A 7,909-nucleotide genomic window follows, 5' to 3' on the forward strand; every position below is an offset into this window, starting at 1 on the left:
TATTGGTGTGCTCCCCAAGGCCAATTTTCATTTAATACTTCACCTCTCCTTCCTTCTGCCATTCCCTAGTCATCAGCTTTCAAAGAAAAGCAAATATAATTTCATTTCTGAGACGCCAAAATACCTTCTCCACCTGGCCGAATCCTTCTGAGCGATCAGAGCGCCGACAGGCTCAGGTGACACGGATCAGCCTGCAGCCGGTCCATCCGTCCACGTTTAAAATCACATTCGGTATTCCCCCGGACCGCCCGGAGTCTTAATGGAAAATGATGTCGAAGCCGCGTGACGGTCGACCTCTAGCGAAGCTTCGGGAAGGTTAAAGGTCGTGTCGTCGCTGTAGTCTGTCAGTGAGGGTCTGAACCAGAGCCAGACGCTTCATCTCACCTCTGCAGGTTTCTGATGTTCAGCCTGTATGAACCTGAACCGGCCTTTATTGATCTGTTGGTGATCAAGGCTGCTACCGATACTACTACTGCTACAGCTAATACTAGTACTACTACTACTACTGTTACTACTACTGCTACAGCTAATACTAGTACTACTACTACTACTACTACTGTTACTACTACTGCTACAGCTAATACTAGTACTACTACTACTACTGTTACTACAACTGCTACAGCTACTGCTACTACTACTACCACTACTACTACTGTTACTACTACTGCTACTACTACTGTTACTACTACTGCTACAGCTAATACTAGTACTACTACTACTGCTACTACTACCACTACTACTACTGTTACTACTACTGCTACTACTACGACTAGGCCTACTACTACTAGTACTACTACTACTACTACTACTGTTACTACTACTGCTAGGCCTACTACTACTACTACTGCTGCTACTGTTACTACTATTACTACTGTTACTACTACTACTACCACCACTACTACTACTGTTATTATTACTGCTACTACTAGTACTACTACTACTACTACTACTGCTACTGTTACTACTATTACTACTACTACTACTACTACTACTGTTACTACTACTGCTACTGCTACTACTACTACTTTTACTACTGCTACTACTACTACTAGGCCTACTACTACTACTACTGCTGCTAGTAGTACTACTACTGGAGTATATTTGTCATCTCTTCCTCTCTTATTTTTAAGAGCAACACCTTTCTGCCATTACTCCCTGCCTGTTATTTCTTTCCCTACTGTAGCATTGGGGAGAGAATATTTGTTATTGTCCTGGTACTGTGACCTCTGACCCCTGAACTTACTATTGGTTGCTTGTAATGTCAGTAATCTCTTCTTCTGCTGATGTACTCAGCTGAAGTCACTCTAGATAAGAGCATCAGCAAGACGACAACAATGTGAGAGTAAATGCAGCCTAAGTTTACCCAGGTGAAAAAATCTTGTTTTTCTTGATTTTTGCGACACATCTGGTAATCAGCGGTCTTTGTTTTGGTGTTTTGCTCCCAGTGCAGCCACTGGCCCAACATACTGTAATAATAAAGACACAAAGTAAACTGCAGCTTCTTATATTTCTTCTTTCTTCTTATATTTATTCCAAACAAACCACTGCTTTTGCTTCCATGAAGGTAAAACGCATCGCAAGAGCTTTCCTGAACTGGATATAGGTTGAATCACTGTTGTATGGTATCAGCTGGCGATAGAGAAGAGCAAAAACGGACGTGTATTTATATGAAAAAGCTGCAGATTATGACTTTAAAAGTAACTTTATGAAGACAGACGCTCCGCGGCAGGGAAAGGAACGCCGGGCTGCGATCCGTCCTGCCTGCACACCATCTGCTCTCATGGAGATTTTCCTTGGAGTTTCAAACAAAAGGCTGAACCAAAACCAAACCGGGCTTCCAAAAGACATCACTTAATCAACGCTGGCCCTGGATCTGCCACCAGGGACCGAGGCTGGGAGCCGGGCGGTCCAACCCGCCTGTCATGTCCAGGAATCTGATTGCTCAAACAGACAGAACTAGTCGATGAGGGCCAAATATCTCCTACCTGATTGTTTCAGCAGAGAGCGAGGCCGGGCCGGCGGTGCCAGCAGTATCTGGCTGTCAGAGGGTTCGGGAGGGGAGGGAGAGGGAAAGACGAATTCCCAGAAGGCCGATCTTAATCTAACGTCTTGGCAGCGGCGGTGGATTTATGCTTGAAATTATGATTGGACATCCGCAGGGAGGAACGGGTTGTGGAGAATCGCGAATTTCTGTGTAGGTTTCGCTCATTTCCAAAACATTTCACTGCAAACTGTTATTGGGCAGCGGGCTGGGGGTGATGTGTGGTTGTAATTAGCCTTCAGAGAAGATATGTGGATTGTTTCTGGGGCTTTTTCCACTGACAGGATGCCTCGGGATACTGCTGGATTGTAAACATGCAGATCTGACGACATTTGGGTGAACGAGGGTAGTAAACATTTCAGCTTGAGGATACAGTTATATTACGAATACTAAGTCATCGGAGTTAAGAGGTATAATGTATTCAAGGCTTGTTTTGCAAGAGGATACCTCGACCCGGAGCCAAGAAGGAATGACGGAGAGAGAGGCTGCAGGATTGCAAACGCATACAAACTGACCTTTTTATAGCTTGGAGAATTAGTTCAAAAAGGGTCTTTAAAATATAATTGGCCGACCCAAGAGCCCCATCAACGGTTTCCCCCCGTAAGAGCCGCCCGCGCCCGAGGGCCCGGCGACGGCCCCACGTAAGACCGTTGATGTTTACCGGGCGGTTCTACGGCTTCGGTGCGTCCGGCACGCGTGTTTCTCATTTCAGAAGGAAAATCCCTGATGAAGCCTGATGTTCACATAGCATTTATCTCTATTGTTGTTTCTTTTATTTTTATTTTGTTGTGTATATTGTGAATCATGTAAATTCATTGTATTTAGTGTTTCTTGACTATCTCGATAGACACTGTGTCTTTTATTTGTAGTCCATTATATTTAGGACTACAATTCCCTTGATGTTTAGCCACACAAGCTCTACTGATTGACACAAGTGTTCTGCATTAAGGCAAATCAAGTGATGTTTTCTCAGCCCTTTATATGCTGCTGCATTCACTTGCTACCTGTTCATTCTCTTTTAAATCCTCTCTCAAGACTTTTACCGTATGGCCTTTTCTTAATTTCTCTTAATTGTTTTATCTGTTCTTGCTTTTATCTGTTCTTGCTTTTATCTGTCTCTTTTATGTGTTACTTTTTATCCACAATGTCATCTTTATTTTTAACTGTTTTATTTGTTACTTTATTTTATTTTGTTGATTGTGATTTAATTCTTGCTTTCTTTTATTTGTCTTTGTTTGTGAAGCACTTTGTAACGGTAGTTTTGAGAGGTGCTATATAAATAAAGTTATTATTATTATTATTATTATGCCTTGAAGAAGGTCTCCGACCGAAAGCTTGCTTATTATAAAGATTCTTGCACAGATTTGAGTGTGCGGATGCTTTTTTCATTTCGTAACAGCGCGGGAGAGGAGTGGAACGATGACTTCTCTGTCCGCCGATCCCTCATCATCATCATCATCATCATCATCATCATCATCATCGTCATCGTCATGGTCGTCTCGAGTGCGAAGGGCAAACGATTCACTCGGAGCGAAAAAAGAGCCGCCTCGCCTTCAGGAAGCTTGTGATTGATTTATCTGACTTGAGAAAACATCTCAGGTCAGACGAGTGTTTTCACATGCCGGCCGCATCGCTCTGAAACCGGGAATTGTAAAAATAACAGAAGTGATGTCACCGCCGAGCCGGTGAGGAGCGCACCGGGCCGGCCGGCTCGTTACAGGGCTTCACGTGCGGCGGGGGCCGGCGGCACCGACACGCTTTACCACCGGCTAAACCACAGACGCCGTCACAATCCACTTTGATGTTTTCATCAAAGAAGCTGGACGTCGTCATCTGGACTGAAACACACACACACACACACACACACACACACACACACACACACACTCTGACACATTGGCACACACTGGCATATAAACACTGAAGCAGATAAATACTCATGCACCTGGTCACGTGCACACACACACACACACGCACACACACACACAAACATTAATCTTGGCCTATGTGCATGCACTGATACTGACACACATGTACGTGCACACACACACACACACACACACACACACAGAGTCATATAAACACTGAAGCTCATAAATTCTCATGCACATGTGCAGACACATGCACCCCAACCTACACAGACACAAACACATGTACACACAATATTCATGCACAGCTATGCGTGCTCACATGCAAAATACACATGCACACAGATACATACATGTGCACACTGGTACTGACGCATGCACGTGCGCACACACACACACACACACACACACACACACACCATAATGTATCACTTACACAAAACATAAGATGCACAAATTGACTAATGTGTTAACATGCCAAGCATTTGATGTCAGCCAACAATGTGAGACATGACCGTGTGTGTGTGTATGGTCACACACACACACACACACACACACACACACACACACACACACACAAAAGACCAATCACCTGTCAGGATTCCCAGAGTGCATCTGGAGTTGGCGCGGCGTCAGGTAAACAGAGCCGGAGTGTATTTAACGAGACGAAAGGCAACGCGACACGATCCCCCCCCCCCGATCCCCCCTGATCCCCCCAGCCCCCCCCCCCCCCCCCGCCTGTGACCGGTCACGCATGAGCCGCCGTCCCGCTGGCAACGCGCTCCACAGGGTCGGGCCCCGTAAACAATATCGAATTTCACGACTTTTGTTCTGGTTTCAGAGCCGCTTTAAGAACACGTGACGTCGATGTTTTTTTTTTGCAGAAATGACGCATCGCTCTCTGACTCTCACGGTGAGTCATGGGCCGGTTCAGTGTTTTTTAAAGTGGTAATCCACAAGGATGCGTGTTTTTGTTTATCTGAGGTGTCTCTGCTCCGCGCCTCCCACAGATCACCTGTCAATCAAGCGGTGTGGGCGGAGCTTGGACTTTCTGTTGATGGAGTTTGAGTGTCTGTAGGTGTCAGAACGAGGTGGAGGAGGACGCTGTTCGGGGCGATTTCAAGATTCAAGATTCAAGATTACTTTATTTGTCCCGAGGGAAATTTGTCTTGGACATAAAGGCTGCCACATAAAAATACATATAATTATAGTGCAGTAGCAGACAGAAGTGCATTCAAGTACCAGGCAACACAGCCCCTCATTTCACACCCTCCTCATGTCCTGAGTTTAGGAGATTCACTGATAGAGGGATGAAAGAATTTTTCTACCTGTTCATGTATCTTTCCCTGTGTTTAACCCTGTAGCGTCGACCTGATGGGAGCGGTTCGTAGTCTACAGGACAGGACCCGGGGTTTGTCAGTAATATGGCCGCATTCTTGATGTAAAACCCGTCACCAGCAGAATGAATAGCCACAGTGTGACGAAGGACACACCGAGGTCCCTGACTGCTGTGTCGTCGTTTTCCATTGTTTGTTTATATTTCGTCTCTTTCTCTGCCTTAACCACGTTCGGTCTGTCTGTTTCCACCAGCAGCCTGAGGCATCAGGTACATGAGGTCAGATCGACTTCATTTTTAAAGCACATGCACTAGTTTTTAAATTTTGTCCACTTCAGTGTCTAGTGTGTGTTTGTGTGTGTGTTTGTGTGTGTGCAGTTTGTCTATATGTCTGTTTTCAGCTGTAACCTGCAGATGAAAATGAGCTCTAAGCTAAATCTGCTACAATCCATCAAATAGTAACTTTTATGTGTAACATTGTACATGGTCCCTTCAAATAAATTAAATAAATAAAAAATAAGGGAGCTGTATCATCAGACTTTTACTGGACCTGCACCGTACTGAACCACACACAAAATATAATGGAAAACCATATTCTATTGTGAACAAAATATAATGCAAAAGCTTACAACAACAACAGTGGAGCGGTAGAAAAAGGCTTTTAGATGTTTGTTCAACTGAGGCCTGAAGTCTTCGGTGACGTCGTTCACAGCATCGGTAGCCAATGTTTTGTCAGTGGGGCAGTTTGTCATTTTGTCTGTTGACGACATTACAGATGAATGCCTCGGTTGTTGGGGCTTGTTATAAATAGCAGCTGAACACTAATATTGACTGAAGAGAGCGTTGGAGCAGGAGGTGAATTCCACTTGAGGCTGGCTGCTGTTGGATTTCTATTTCCAGCAGCGGTTCTTCACAATAAAGTTCCGCCCGAGGTCCCGGGTCACATCGGCCTCACAAATCTCTCTTCTCGACGGGGAGCGAGGCAGCCGGTCCGCTGTTTCACGCTCCGTGGCTTCGTCTGCGTCGGGCCGAGCCAGGGAGGACGAGGCCAGAGATCGGCGCGGGTCGCTCCATCCATAAATCCACGCCCGCGGGGGGGTCCGGCCGCCCGCCCCGCCCCACGCCGCGCCGGGAGGGAGGGAATACTTGGCACACGCTCCACCGAAATCTGTCATCCTCACACGGTGTGAGGACGGGCCGTTAAAAAACCCCTCGGTTCAGCGTCTCCGTTTCAGCTGTCGGGCTTCACCTGGCTCATCGCGGCCACGTTACATAACCCCCAGCCTGAGGTTAGCACAACACAACGGCCCCCGGAGCTGAAACGTAGCGGGAGAGGGGAATCATGATCTGGAGTCTCACGCTGGGAGGTTTTGGATCACATGTTGGGGGAAACACGCTTGGTTTTTCCACCTGAGGGGAAAAAACCAAGTGTCACCAAGTGAACTGTTTGTTGATTTCTCCCGTGGCGTCACAGTTTGGATCGTAACGGACAGACAGCCTGAAGACAAATGTGGAATCAAGTTTAAAGCTGCAACATCCAACTTTTTTCACATTTAAAATAACAAATCAACAGGATCTATTCTACATTCTCAGCCTGTGTGTTCAGGCCACAGACTGTAACAATGCAGACGTGGTGAGGTCAGGTTTCTGAAGGCCGTTTTGAAGCCAAAATATCGTGTTTATGGTCGCCGCCATGTCGACAGTTTCTGGAGCCGGAGCGAAGCCGAGGGTCGACACAGAGCCGCAGCTCCGCCTGCTATTGGTCTGTAATCGCTGACCTGTCAATCACTGGACAGGCGACCTGTCAATCACTAGGAAAACAACCCCGTTTTATAACCGTTATATCTGTTAATGATGCAATTTTGAAAATCTGGAATCTGGAATCAGGAAGTCAAAGCAACAACAACAACGGAGGAAAGCAGAGCGAAGCTACTGGTGAACATCAGCGTCAGATCGGCTGTGGAGGCTTTACGCTGACCTGATGACATCATCAAGATGACTGACGGGCGTTGGGGAACTTGACCAACTGAGGGGAAGGAGGGCGGGGCTAACAATACAATTTAATCTGAAGAGCGCGTTAAAAGATATATTTATGCAGAGGCTTTTTAAGAATTTGCCACGAGGAAGAGATGCCTTGGTACCTTTGTTGAATGTACATTTTAAAAGGCCGTTTGAGCGGTGTGGTACAGGGAGGGGGGAGGGGGGAGGGAGGAAGGGGGGGGTCCAGACTGTCTTGGTTCCTACCTATGCACGTGTCCCGACACATGGGCGAACAAATGTATAAACATCACTTTTGCAGGAATGCAAGTCGGCAGGTTCAGCGAGTAAAATAAAAATGAAAAACGAACAGGAATTCTTTCACCAGCATCCAAAAAACTGCCTTTTCCAAAACTTGTTTTCCATGCTGAAAGGTGATCGTATAAACCAAAGCACCCTGATTAGTCCAGAGAGAGAGAGAGAGAAGCCTGCTGTTGGAACCAATGATAATTTTCCTGAGAAAAGGCTCCTGGTTTCTGTCAGTCAACGGGAGAATTTCTGGGTCATTAACCTCTCTGGGTTATTCATTCTGCCAGTCACTCAGTCAGAGAGCGCAGAGCTACCGGACTCCAGAGCTCGGCTCCGTCCGCCGCCGCCATCCATCAAGACGATGAAGCCGTCTGCTCA

The sequence above is a fragment of the Centroberyx affinis genome, unplaced genomic scaffold (assembly GCF_046629955.1).
Source record: "Centroberyx affinis isolate AG114_WGS23_722 - 3 ecotype Tasmania unplaced genomic scaffold, CSIRO-AGI_Caff_v1 ptg000414l_1, whole genome shotgun sequence".
NCBI lineage: Eukaryota > Metazoa > Chordata > Actinopteri > Beryciformes > Berycidae > Centroberyx > Centroberyx affinis.